We start from the raw sequence: 13,838 nt of genomic DNA, 5'->3' as shown, positions 1-13,838 counted from the left end.
TAAGGCTGGCTTCACGTTCAAATGATAAAGTCCCCCCGTCCGGATGTCAAAATGCAACGTTGTCAGACAGAACAAACATCAACAAACCACAAATGTGGACAAGGATTTTACAAGCTGCACCACACTGCACTTTCAAAAGCATTTACGTTCGTGTTAGACGCAGGACTTGCCTTTGATTTGCGCGCTTACGAACGCCATGGAAAACGAAACTAAACTAAAGCCCTCAGCTCCTGCACTTGATTATAATGCCGTTACGTGTCGAAGCAGTAATTTACGTCATCCTACCACTGCAACACGGGGAATAGAGAGAAATGAGCACACGCTACGAATCGTCTCAATCACTCCCTAGAGTCGTAAGGCGCATTGAAGGGTGCACCCCCATCATTAATCGTTGCGCCTCTGTGAAAGGAAAGCTCTTGGGCAGTCTTTGAAACAGCTCGGATGAAACACTTGATTTCTTCCATGTGCATCTGGAGCCCACCCAGTGGGCAAAAGACGTATAATATACGTCTATTAAACGCATACCTTAGACGTCTAAATGTGGTCTACAATTCGTCTAGAATGAAATTCTAATATACGTCTAAAGTTATACGTCAATTATACGTCTATGTTTAGACGTTCATTATACATAAATGGTTGGAGTTCTATTATACGGATAAATTTAGAGGACTATTATACATATATGGTTGGAGTTCCGGATAACTTTAGAGGTCTATTATACGTATATGGTTAGAGGTCTATTATACGCATAACTTTAGAGGTCTATTATACGTATATGGTTAGAGGTCTATTATACGGATAACATTAGAGGTCTATTATACGTATATGGGTAGAGGTCTATTATACATCAAAGATAGGTTTTATAGGTGTAGAAACAAGTAAACCAAGCCAATGATTAGATTTAGAAATGTATTCTGAAAATACACATTCACACCTGAAACATGTATTTCAAATTATACATTGTATACAATCAATCAACAATCAACATATGGGCAATAATCATAAAAAACACAACTAGTCTTGAACTTCAGCTACAAATTCTGGTAACATGGCAATATACAGTATAGGTGAGTAGCACCTGAAGAAGGCTCCACGGCCGAAACGTTGTGTTCTCTTTCTTCTTTTTTTCAGCATGGAATAAACCTATTACTTGTTCCAATATACAGTATAGTAATGACAAACACAAAACTAATTACATTAACACACTAACTCAAAACCACATTTTGATTCAAATATACATTTTAAAATGTACAACTTCTATATTTCCAAGAAAAAAAAATATTACAATGGAAGTTAAGATGATTTTTGTCCACTATTTGCAAACCCTGTCTAATTGTCCTAACAGTTAGAACCAAAAACCTATTATTTTCAGTGTCCAGATCTCCTGGCCCCCTGCCTTGCATATGCATTCTTCAAGTAACACATTGCATGGTCCTTTATTTCTTTTTCTGTTGATGTAGGGTGGGACTTCAGCACCGCAGCTAGGAGAAAATTATATAATATTACTTCCCAAATAAATGATGATTAATATCTTCTTTAGTATAATCTAAAAAATGAACGGTTTACTAAGCTCAAAACTGAAATAAATGTATAAAATTTAGCTTGCATCATAGCAGTTGAGCAATAAAGTCTGTCCTAATTAAAGAGTACCCAAAGTTTGAAAGTACAACATAGAATAAGAATAGAGAAACGGCAAAACGATTTTGTGTCATCTTCCCCATTCACACTATTTTATGTGCCATTTTTTGCTTATTCACGTACTATTTTAATCAAAATAATATTAAGAAAGATCTGTATGTATTCAGATAGTATTATTATTGTTCATACTTACTCGTCAAAAGAGGATTGCTGAGATATTTGCGGATATACTTCTACATTTGAAAAACGTGTCCAAAATGGTGACCAACGAATACTAGCAATGCATTGTGGTATATAAGCGGAAAATATGCTGGGTTCGATATTTTCTCAACGTATGCGTTTATTAATGTTGTCGATATTATGGTTGAAATATAACATTGAAAATACATCGCGGCTATGTGCCCCCTGCTATGAGCTGATGTGCAATTTTAACGCATGTAGTTAGTAAGGATCGGTCACTGTTGTATGGTATTATATATAATGACATTATGGAATAGGATGGGGACAGGCCTGGCATCACGGGGGGAGGGGGGAATGTCGCCCCTTCAGTTTTGGGCAAAAAGATTTACCTAACTTAATTTGCGCCCTAAAAAAATAGTTGTACTTTGTCAATGGTCAGACAACACTAAATGACACGAACAGTCACTCAGTCTGTTTGATGGGCAGGAGGGCTATCCGTCCAGGAACTGCACATATCAGTGTCGTTATTGAGTGTCAACATTACGATCCTGTTTGCTCAGGTGGACCGATTCCTTGCAGTAGTTTATCATTATACTTAAAATCGTTATATAACTAGGACTAGTTATAGCAGTCTGTGCTTTCTGTTGGTTTTACAACATTTTTTCTTAACGATTCAGAACGTCCATGTAGCTGCAAAAATGAACGCTTATGGTACTTTTCGCTCCAGGCAATACTCTCCAGTGAGAGTGACGAAAAATGTGAAACTGAACTTCATCGCAAATACCAGATTGCTAGTCGATATCTTCTATCATGAAGCACTAATCAATGGCATAGCTGCGAGATTTCATTTGGGTAGCTGCACCGTACAGCTCCGTTTCAACCGAAATATCACCCCCGCTCAGAATTTCAGACGCCCCCCTACAGATTTTTCCCCGGGCACCGCGCACTGATGGGAGACGGGGTTTCCAGGAAATGGTATCAACTTTTCTCAAGAAAATAAAAATAGAAACTCTATAGGCACTCAAACATTTTACTGTTTTTTTTTCAGGCAGGTGGCAAGACCCCTCCGCAAAACCCTTGTATGCCAAGCTGTGGGCATTGATTCGTCGAATATACGTATATTCACGGCGAAAATAAGGTTATACGTATATATACGTCGCCTCGAAGTATAATCAACGTCGAATTGCAACCGTAAAATCGACGACATTAATAAATGCATATATAACGTCGAAAACACATCTAACACTAGGAGTATACGGCACTCTGCACAGTGTACGAAGTAAATTATTTTCGCAGTAATTAATTTACACGTGTATAATAAATATAGTAAATATAATTAATTACTGCGAAAATAATTTACTTCGTACACTGTGCAGAGTGCTGTATACTCCTAGTGTTAGATGTGTTTTCGACGTTATATATGCGTTTATTAATGTTTATTTCACAGTGTCGTGCACCTTTTCATTGCTCTCGCTTTCAGAGCCTCCGCACGGCACACGACTCAACATCAGGAAGCACATTGAAGTGAAAGCAGGGAGCGCTGCGACATGCACTGTGCAGATCCCGCCACACTAAGAGGTGAGTGGGTCTGTTCGATGCACAAAGAACGCTTTGATAAGCGTCAAAGGCAAATCATTCCGAGTTGGTCGTTTGTGTTTTCCGTTCAGACGCGAAATGCTGAAATGATCTCTCGGCTCCTCGGTTGTCATTTCTGCTCCGTAAAGGAATCACAGCACGAGTCGGCTTCCAGCACGGTGGGTCGGGACACGATGCCGGGGGTCGGAGAGAGCGATGTCTTCCTCGTTAGTATAGGACCTGTCACGTGGACCTGTCACCTGTCCCCACCTGTCACGCGGGAGACCGGGGTACATCAGGACGCGCATTGAAGTGAAAGCAGGATGCGCTGCGACATGCACTGTGCAGATCCCGCCACACTAAGAGGTGAGTGGGTCTGTTCGATCACAGCACTAGGCGAATCCCCAATCCCCTTTTGTGCGTGGCGACAGAAGAAGTCTGGTCTGTTTCCTCCCGGTTTCGATCCGGGGATCTCTCGCGTGTGAGGCAAACGTGATAACCACTACACTACGGAAACTGTGGTCAGATGTGCCCAGCGGCCCAGCGCTGAGCTTCACCAATGCGATTCAGCTGCTTCCAGTGCCTTTATTGGGATGCGCTGATGGACCATGCTCTCTCTCCAGAGACCAGCACGCCTGTCATGGACGGAGCAGGAAAGACGGCGCCACATTCTACAGCCCTCTCCACGCAATCGACGAAATCGGGCTACTGAAGTGGAGAAAATCGCCTCTCCAGAAAGTGCAAATATCATCTTGGAGAGTATAAATCCTATTGCCGAAGGTCAGCCCTGTCTACCAGAGTGACCCTCCCACCTACTGCAGCGATGGTCAGCTCGTCTCACACGCGAGAAGTTTCGGCTGGAAACAAGCGCCCCCTCTTCTCGCACGTTGAGTAGTTTTAATGCGGCTCCTTCGTACACAGTGCTGATCTTTTGGAAAGCAGGAGGCAAGATTGACACGTTCCCATACCGGGAGTCGAACCCGGGCCGCCTGGGTGAAAACCAGGAATCCTAACCGCTAGACCATATGGGAGTGCACAACCCTGCTGTTCCGGGCATCATGCAAGCAAACTACATAAATATGAGAAAACACGCAAGAGAGCTGTCACTCAGAGTGTCGAAGGGTCGATGTATACTGGGGCTCAGTTGAAATGCAACGTCAGGACTTTCCCGAATTATGTCACACGAAGAGAGCACAGCCTTTTCCGCCCTGCCACGTGTGTATCGGTAACTCGCCGTGATCGTATAGTGGTCAGTACTTTGTGTTGTGGCCGCAACAACCCCGGTTCGAATCCGGGTCACGGCAGAATAGGGGCGTCTGCTTTTACTACTTGCACGAATGAAGGCAAAAAAAAGCCAATTGATGTGAACGAACGGCGCTTTACAGAGGAGTACTGCCTGACTGGATCGTTGATGAACGACAGAGACCACTCCGACCTCTTCTCGGGTTTCTTCAATGACTTACTAAGGATCTTCTTCACATTCGCCCATGCAGGGGAAGCCAGTTACACCAAAGCAAACGCAGGAAAGTGCAATTCAAGCAGAGACCAGGAGGGACTTGTTTACACCGAGAGTGGTCGGAGAATGGAACAATGCGCCCAGCCCTGTTGCTGGAGCCGATTCTTGATGAGATCTTGGGCTCACTAAGAAGCCCCCGCTGGATGCTAATCTTTCTGTTGTTCTTGCAGGTCCTGCGCTGCTATTGAGCCGACAGAGCTCGTCCTGATCTGTCGGCACAGCCCAATTGCAAATGATCGGCTCCGCATACAGAAGGAACGTGCGTTTGGTACAAGAGTGCATGAAGGCACCGGAAATACATTGGGAACAAATGACCGGTCGCTCAATACCTCTGTGAAGTACAGGAGCGTGCAAAACGAGGCTGTTTCCGCCCGGTCTCGAACCGGGGACCTTTCGCGTGTTAGGCGAACGTGATAGCCGCTACACCACGGAAACCTGCGGGGACTGCTGCTGGTGTCTCGCTTGCGTTTCGGGCTGAGAAAGGGACGCGTTTAGGCAGGGGGCGCTGGAGAGAGGAACAAAGGGCGCGATGAAACAAAACACCGAAACCCGGGATCTTTAGATCTTCAGTCTAACGCTCTCCCAGCTGAGCTATTTCGGCGGTGCACAGAGCCCACAGCCACCTGCTCCAGCCTTCCTGTGTTGCGGCATGAGCGCACCAAGAGTAGCGGGAGAGTGTTGCAGGAACGTCACTCAGAAGGAAAGCCACCCAGGTGCGCCCTCTGAGCTCTGTCCAGCGCATCTTCCTCGCATGGACTCCTGCCTGCGACGGGCAGGAAACAATTAGCAAGAACAGAACAACACCCCATGGGTGTCTCATGACCACACCTTAGGTTGTGACACGTGCAGGTGTGAGGGGTTGCCGGGCTACTTTGGAGCAGAGCTTGGGCGGAGGGAGGGCGGGAAAGCAGACAAAGAGGTGACACCTCAAGGTCTGCACGATCACAGCTCTCCGCCGCCCCAGGCTTCCGCTCGATAAGCTGCTGGACACACCCGCCCCTCCTCACACAGACCGTGGAAAAGCCCCCGAGTCGGAGGGCTCTCTCTTCCTCCCAGGAGCTCTTGGACACGACGCACAGACAGGGTGCGGGGAGCCGCCGCCTGCAAACACGGCTCCAGGCAGGACTCCACTCCGTAGGAGCCGCAGAGCAGAGGAGATGGGGGCAGCTTAGCTCCTGTGCAGAGACCTGAGCTGCTGTTGCTGCAGACGCTGTCTTTTCTGCACTCGGGGTAGGAGTGAATGTTGAGTTGCCCTTAGAAATGAAGCAGAGTACTTCAACGGCACGGGTGTGTGTGTGTGCGTGCGCCCTGGTGATTCTGGGAGACAGATCGAACCTGGGCTAAAAGAGAGGAGGCTTAGCCCTCTTCCATTTGCTACTTCAAAGTTGTACAACCCATTTGTATCTGCTAGGCGGCGCAGTTGTCGTGCACAAAGAACGCTTTGAAAAGCGTCCAAAGCAAGTCATTCCGAGTTGGTCGTTTGTGTTTTCCGTTCAGACGCGAAATGCTGAAATGATCTCTCGGCTCCTCGGTTGTCATTTCTGCTCCGTAAAGGAATCACAGCACGCGTCGCCTTCCAGCACGCTGGGTCGGGACACGATGCCGGGGGTCGGAGCGTGTGATGTCTTCCTCGTTAGTATAGTGGCAAGTATCCCCGCCTGTCACGCAGGAGACCGGGGTTCGATTCCCCGACGGGGAGTAGCTTTTCTTTTACCTCCTTAGAGAAAGGACTGCCTTTCACTTCTCTGTTTTCTAACACAGCGTCGTGCACCTTTTCATTGCTCTCGCTTTCAGAGCCTCCGCACGGCACACGACTCGACATCAGGAAGCACATTGAAGTGAAAGCAGGGAGCGCTGCGACATGCACTGTGCAGATCCCGCCACACTAAGAGGTGAGTGGGTCTGTTCGATGCACAAAGAACGCTTTGATAAGCGTCAAAGGCAAATCATTCCGAGTTGGTCGTTTGTGTTTTCCGTTCAGACGCGAAATGCTGAAATGATCTCTCGGCTCCTCGGTTGTCATTTCTGCTCCGTAAAGGAATCACAGCACGAGTCGGCTTCCAGCACGGTGGGTCGGGACACGATGCCGGGGGTCGGAGAGAGCGATGTCTTCCTCGTTAGTATAGGACCTGTCACGTGGACCTGTCACCTGTCCCCACCTGTCACGCGGGAGACCGGGGTACATCAGGACGCGCATTGAAGTGAAAGCAGGATGCGCTGCGACATGCACTGTGCAGATCCCGCCACACTAAGAGGTGAGTGGGTCTGTTCGATCACAGCACTAGGCGAATCCCCAATCCCCTTTTGTGCGTGGCGACAGAAGAAGTCTGGTCTGTTTCCTCCCGGTTTCGATCCGGGGATCTTTTGCGTGTGAGGCAAACGTGATAACCACTACACTACGGAAACTGTGGTCAGATGTGCCCAGCGGCCCAGCGCTGAGCTTCACCAATGCGATTCAGCTGCTTCCAGTGCCTTTATTGGGGTGCGCTGATGGACCGTGCTCTCTCTCCAGAGACCAGCACGCCTGTCATGGACGGAGCAGGAAAGACGGCGCCACATTCTACAGCCCTCTCCACGCAATCGACGAAATCGGGCTACTGAAGTGGAGAAAATCGCCTCTCCAGAAAGTGCAAATATCATCTTGGAGAGTATAAATCCTATTGCCGAAGGTAAGCCCCGCTAAGCCCCGGCGCAAAATAGGCAGGCAGGACCGCACTAAGCGTCAGAGCCGCCGTGAGCGCTACGGGGAAGGCAAGGGCTCAGGCAGAGTCTATCATAAGACTGGACGAAGGGAGTCGACTGCAGCCCGCCTGGCCAGGCTTGAACAAGCCCTGCCTGAGAGATCAGGACAGGGTAAACCTTCCGCAGCGAATGCCAGAAGTGTGAATGAGCTTAGGGGGACCACGCCCCTTCTCACTGGAGGAGGCGGGGATCCGTCCCAAGCCCCTCCCTCAGTCTATCTGATTGGGTGGGAGGGTTCCTGCCTGGAAGAAGGCTTTGACTCTGAGTTGGGCGCTGACCCCGCCACTGAAGTCAAAGAAAAGGCAGGCTTCCTACAATTCTTAGGGAATCTCAGCCAGAAAGGCAAAGCAAGGCGTATTTATATCAAGGTTTCTCTTGAAAACGTCTTAGATAGAGAAGCACTGATTGACACTGGGGCTGAAATTAGTTTGATGTCAGCCGATCTACTCAGCGAGCTCAAACGAGTAGCGAAAGGAAAAGGCATCAGACTTAAGGTAGAACCGTGTAAGATAGATATTTCCAGCTATACCCAGGATCATGCCAGGATCACACACCGAGTGTGGGTGGCACTTAGGTTCGGGCCAATGAACGTGGTGCATCCTGTTTACATCTCTAGGTTAAAAACAGAGCCACTACTCATTGGCCAAGACCTGCTTGACAGGCTGGAGCCTCTGGTGGACTGCCAGCGTGGAAAATTGTGGGCTCAGGTCAAAAACCCTAAGCCTGTTGCACAGCAAAAAGGGGGATTCAGTGGTTATGCTGTGATCACACAGTGCCCACTGAACACTATAGCTGAGTTGGAGGTTCCTCCTGGTTCCTCTGGACGAGAATAAATGTCTCTTCTTGCTTTCCAAAACTACAGGGAAGTCCTGCCCAGGCCAGCACTCCCACGGTCTCCCAACTACAGGAGCAGTGCTCCGAGCAGCTGCTTGACCCGCCAGGTAAAGCACACCCCCTTTTCATCCCTGAAGAAGAGTGGATCTCCCTGTCCGGTAATGAATGGGAGTCCTTTCTGTGCACCCTGGTACCTCAGGGGGTCCAGGACTACCACCCCATGGTGGTGGGAGGGGGTCCAGGTGGCAGAAGTGCAGGTTGATGATGTAATTCTTAGCCTCAGCTCTGAGAAGTCCATAATCAGTGAAGGTCTGTTCGAGGACCTGTCGCGAAGCTGTCAGGTGACCCTGGTGACGCAGTCACAGGTTCTGTGGTGGGCACCCCCACCTCATAGGTCCATTTGGAGCAAAGGAAGCTGTGTAGCTTCCATCTCCATCAGAAAAAGGAAGTTTGCTCACTACTTCCAGGTAGCACCTCAGCTGACCCATTCGGTCTGCATTGGTGCAGACCTATTGGTTCGACTGGGCGCCCAGCTGGACACAGTAAACAGTGTGCTGTGGAAACGGGTGGACCCAGATGCCCACTCTCTAAGCGGTGACCCCGAGAACATTCGGTCAGGTCAGACGATTCCTCAGGCCTGCCAGGTAGTAAACGAATCGGACCTGATCGTTCCTGCGTCAACAGCAGGGTTTCCGGTACGCCTTGTCCTAAAGAAGGGACAGAGAATGGACGCTGAGATGGTTTTCTTCCAACCATCAGCTCAGTTTATCAGACTGAACCTAGCAGTCTGTTGTACCCCCAGACTGGAACGGAATGGCTGAGCCACCTGCCTGTTGGTGCAGAACATAGCAAAACAAGATGTCAAAATCCCTGCTCGCACTGACATGGGACTGGAATTGACAATAGTTTCTATGATTTCGAACTGGCCATCCCAGTACTGGGGCAGCTCCCTGGTCCCTTGGCTTCATAAAAGCGCCCCTGTAATAAAGAAATTAAATCCAAAATCAAGAGGGCAGTTGCCTACTGAAATACAAGAAGTCATCAATTTTAACCTAGCAACACATTAAAGGCTGCATCTATACAAGTACGATTCTAGAAATGCTCACCAGATTACGTTTTAAGAAGGAACTGCGCTTCAGGTTCTGCCGAGATCTTAACTCGGATGGCAGGATTCAGAGTCCGGAGTGCGGACTGATTGCGCACGGAGGGTCCATATACTGTGGATCCCTCAGTGATCTTCCGCGTGTTCAAACAGCCAGCGTGTGACTCCCCTGTCCCCGTGACCTCATTGCTCTGCTCTCTCCTCTGTGCAGCCGAGCCCGATTCACGGTAAAGTGAAAAAAAATATGCCCTCAACGTGAGATTTACTCTGGAGCGAGGATAGATGTTACCTTTTTATCATTGAACAGGATGTATGTGATGTGGCGACTAGGTTCAATTTTGTATCCTCTTTAAAAGATTAAGGACTGGGGTGAGCGTGATTTACCACCCTTTCAGCTAAGAACCCGACGTGCACACCGTTTAAGCTGCATAGACTCGGTCGTTTAACTCTTCTCCATTAGCAGGGTTAAGGTTAAAGAAAAAAAACATTGCTGACTTCTTTTTTTTTTGCCAGCTGCTAGCGCTGATTAGCAAGGTTTGTATTTCATGTTTTGCAAGTTGCATCCATTTTAAGAAAAACAAGTCGTGTTAAAGACAGGAAATGAATACTTGCATTTAATTAAGTCTAGCCGTAGGCGGTTATCCACTGGGATTCAGACCCAGGGCCTCCTGTTTACTAGGCAGGCGCTTTAACCAACTAAGCCACAGCGCCCCGGGAGTGCTGTCCTTTTGCAGCCACTTGGACACACCACTCAGACACATCTGCATTCGGTGTGTGCTCCGCCTGCTCGCTGAGCAAGTTGCCACCTTTACATACAATAGCAACATCGACACCAAGAGAAAGGATGACAAATGGCTTTTATCTGGAACTTTTCATGTCCAAGGAGCTCAATGTGCTTTCTGTGTACAACAGGGCCACTGAACTCCACGCTGGCCACTGAACCACAGCAGTGGCTTGCTGGCTTGACATCTCCCAAGGAAAATGTTGAAATCGCATGTGGAACAGGAAAATGACCCTCGAGTACGAGGGAAAAAAAAGAAAAAGATCATCTGGAGCGCACCAACCCAGTTGGGACAGCCCAGTTTTGTTAACGAGGTGGCCGAGTGGTTAAGGCGATGGATTGCTAATCCATTGTGCTTTGCACGCATGGGTTCAAATCCCATCCTCGTTGGTTTCCATTCTGTTTTTGATCCCTATTGCTCAATGCACAGTGAAAGCATTGCATACATGTGTCTGACAATGAGAAATGGGCCCCTGAGACAGTCATTTGCCTGTTTCACAAATGATCGTATTTTACTAGAGATTCTGTTTGGGATTCAGATGTGCATTCGGACAGCAATCCCTTTCAAGAAATGATACGTTCTGGATGAGGTCAAAGGTGCATCATTTGGACACTTTGTGGGCTTGAAATACAAAGAAAATCATGTTCTATGGTACAAGATAAATACAAAACTTAAGCTTTTATTATAATTAGATTTGTTTATAAAGCATAAGCAATCATTTATTACATTAATATGTGTAAAAATAACATTTTAGCATCATACGTTTAGTATATTTAGTCCCTAATGCTGAAAGAAATGATCATAGAACATGACTTCTAACCTTACCTGCGGTGTTTTTGATCCCTATTGCTCAATGCACAGTGAAAGCATTGCATACATGTGTCTGACAATGAGAAATGGGCCCCTGAGACAGTAATTTGCCTGTTTCACAAATGATCGTATTTTACTAGAGATTCTGTTTGGGATTCAGATGTGCATTCGGACAGCAATCCCTTTCAAGAAATGATACGTTCTGGATGAGGTCAAAGGTGCTGGAACACTGTATTTAGGATGTGTTTGCAGTTATTCTGTGTTTCTAGCTTCAACCCAGTGATATATATATATATGCTCACTGATTTTTTGGTACATGCCCAGGGCAATAATCATTATGAGGATTTATTTCCATATGTGCTAGAGGTAGTGTTGTGAAATTCTTCAACACACTGGATCGCAGGTTTAAACCTGCACTCTTACTCCTCAAATACCAACAAATGCAGATATGTAGCAATCATATTGTAGCTGACACTCATTTGCCTGTTTCACAAATGATCATATTTTACTAGAGATTCTGTTTGGGATACGGATGTGCATTCTGACAACAATCTCTTTCAAAAAATGATTTTACCTTATCGCAGCTTTGCCCCTCTTGCCTCTTTGGAAAATATCTCCATCTTGTGGTCGTTGTTGGTAATGTCTAGACAATATCTCCATCTTGTGGTCGTTGTTGGTAATGTCTTCTTATGCCCTTTTTTTATTTCAATTCTTTATTAGTTGATTCTAGAATCTCTACAATAGAGCTGAAAATATCAGTTTTGTAGCAGACAATATGACATTAGTTATAGTCCAATTAAGACTTTATTACCCTGTTTGTAACATAACAAATTAAAATTGATTAAAACTAAGTTTGGAACACCAGGGAACATAAAAAATGATTTTTAGGAAAACCATGAGGTTCTCTGTGTCCGATGCCTGCAAGGGGAGAAAGCTAGAATCCTTTGCTTTTTCAAAATTTGAAAATAAACATCATATAACAACAGCTTTCATTCCTAGGAGTGAAAAATAACCATTTTTGAAGACATTAGTTTCTAAAACACTACAATAAAGTTAAAAACATCCGTTTTATATTACTTTTAGTATTTTTAGTGAAATTAGTCATTTATTGCACTATTTTTAATATAATCTCTAATTAAAAGTGAATAGAATTAAGTTTGGAGCAACAAGGAACACAAAAAAAAAAGATTTTAAGGAAAAAAATGATGTCTTCTGTGCCAGGTGCCTGCAAGGGGAGAAAGCTAGAATCCTACCCAGGCTCCTGGAGCTCTGTCCTGGCTAAAGGAGGGTGAATCCATCCCATTCAAATCTCCATGAAAAAATGATATTTTTAAATTTGAAAAAAAAAAAAAACATTATAGAACAACATCTCTTGGTCCACAGAGTGCAAAAATCCAACTTTGAAGAAAATCCATTGACTGATCCCGGAATCCTGAAGTTTCTTCGCATGATATCGGGCTTGCAACCACTTTCTGGAAAATGATGAAAAATGCCAAAAATGAAAAAAAAGTTATCAATTCTAGAGCCTAAGAGGAAAATAAGACAAATGTATATCTCCAAATAATTTTATGTGCTTCAGAAGAGCCCAGGAAAGTTTTTTGCATACATGAAACCACGCCCGTTTGCACGTAAGCAGACATGGTTGCACACACGACTGCATGAAAGCACGCGTGCATGCAAAATCATCCTGTTAAGCATTTGAAAAGCCGCACCACGGCGCACTTGAAATAGCTCTTACATTAGTGGTCGACACAGGAATCGCCTTTTTATTTATGCTCTTACCAACGCGATGGAAAGCAAAACAAAGCAAAGCAGAGCAAAACAAAACGAACAAACGCAAAACCCTCACGTCCCGCACTTGCATATAACGCCGTTACGTGCCCAAGCGGTATTGTACGTCATCCTAGCACTGCACCCCGGGGCGTACGGTATATGGGAATGAGCACACGCCACGAATCGTCTCAAATCACTCCCTACAGCTGTAAGGCGCCTTGAAGCGTGCACCCCCAACATTCTTCTTTGCGCATCTGTGAAAGGTAAACTCTTGAGCAAACTCTGAACCAGCTCTAAGGAAACTAATCCGAATTGATTACCTTTTTTTAGGATTCTAGCTTTCTCCCCTTGCAGGCATCGGGCACAGAGGACCTCGTGGTTTTCCTAAAAATCTTTTTTTTGTGTGTTCCTTGTTGTTCCAAACTTAATTTTAATCACTTTTAATTAGAGATTTTATTAAAAATAGTGCAATAAATGACTAATTTCACTAAAAATAATGTAATATAAAACTGATGTTTTTAACTTTATTGTAGTGTTTTAGAAACTACTATGTCTTCAAAAATGGTTATTTTTCACTCCTAGGAATGAAAGCTGTTGTTATATGATGTTTATTTTCAAATTTTGAAAAAATCAAAGGATTCTAGCTTTCTCCCCTTGCAGGCATTGGACACAGAGAACCTCATGGTTTTCCTAAAAATCATTTGTTATGTTCCCTGGTGTTCCAAACTTAGTTTTAATCAATTTTAATTTGTTATTATGTTAAAAACAGGGTAATAAGTTTCTAATTGGACTATAAATAATGTCATATTGTCTGCTATAAAACTGATGTTTTCATCTCCATTGTAGAGATTCTAGAATCAACTAATAGAGAATTAAAATAAATAAG

At 45.5% G+C, this 13,838-nt stretch overlaps 4 non-coding genes across 4 annotated transcripts; 2 read left to right on the top strand and 2 right to left on the bottom strand.

Annotated features, from left to right (window-relative positions):
* Positions 1-4,352: 4,352 nt before the first annotated feature.
* On the bottom strand, positions 4,353-4,424 carry trnae-uuc (transfer RNA glutamic acid (anticodon UUC)). The gene has a single exon. It is a non-coding gene; the product is annotated as a tRNA-Glu (tRNA).
* Positions 4,425-4,625: 201 nt separating this feature from the next.
* trnah-gug (transfer RNA histidin (anticodon GUG)) lies at positions 4,626-4,697 on the top strand. The gene has a single exon. It is a non-coding gene; the product is annotated as a tRNA-His (tRNA).
* Positions 4,698-5,271: 574 nt separating this feature from the next.
* trnav-aac (transfer RNA valine (anticodon AAC)) lies at positions 5,272-5,344 on the bottom strand. Its single transcript has one exon. It is a non-coding gene; the product is annotated as a tRNA-Val (tRNA).
* A 5,332-nt stretch (positions 5,345-10,676) lies between these two features.
* Positions 10,677-10,758, top strand: trnas-gcu (transfer RNA serine (anticodon GCU)). Its single transcript has one exon. It is a non-coding gene; the product is annotated as a tRNA-Ser (tRNA).
* The last annotated feature ends 3,080 nt before the right edge of the window (positions 10,759-13,838 follow it).

This window comes from Lepisosteus platostomus, unplaced genomic scaffold (genome assembly GCF_059453375.1).
Source record: "Lepisosteus platostomus isolate fLepPlt1 unplaced genomic scaffold, fLepPlt1.hap1 Scaffold_59_H1, whole genome shotgun sequence".
NCBI lineage: Eukaryota > Metazoa > Chordata > Actinopteri > Semionotiformes > Lepisosteidae > Lepisosteus > Lepisosteus platostomus.
This window is presented reverse-complemented; position numbering and strand designations above follow the sequence as displayed.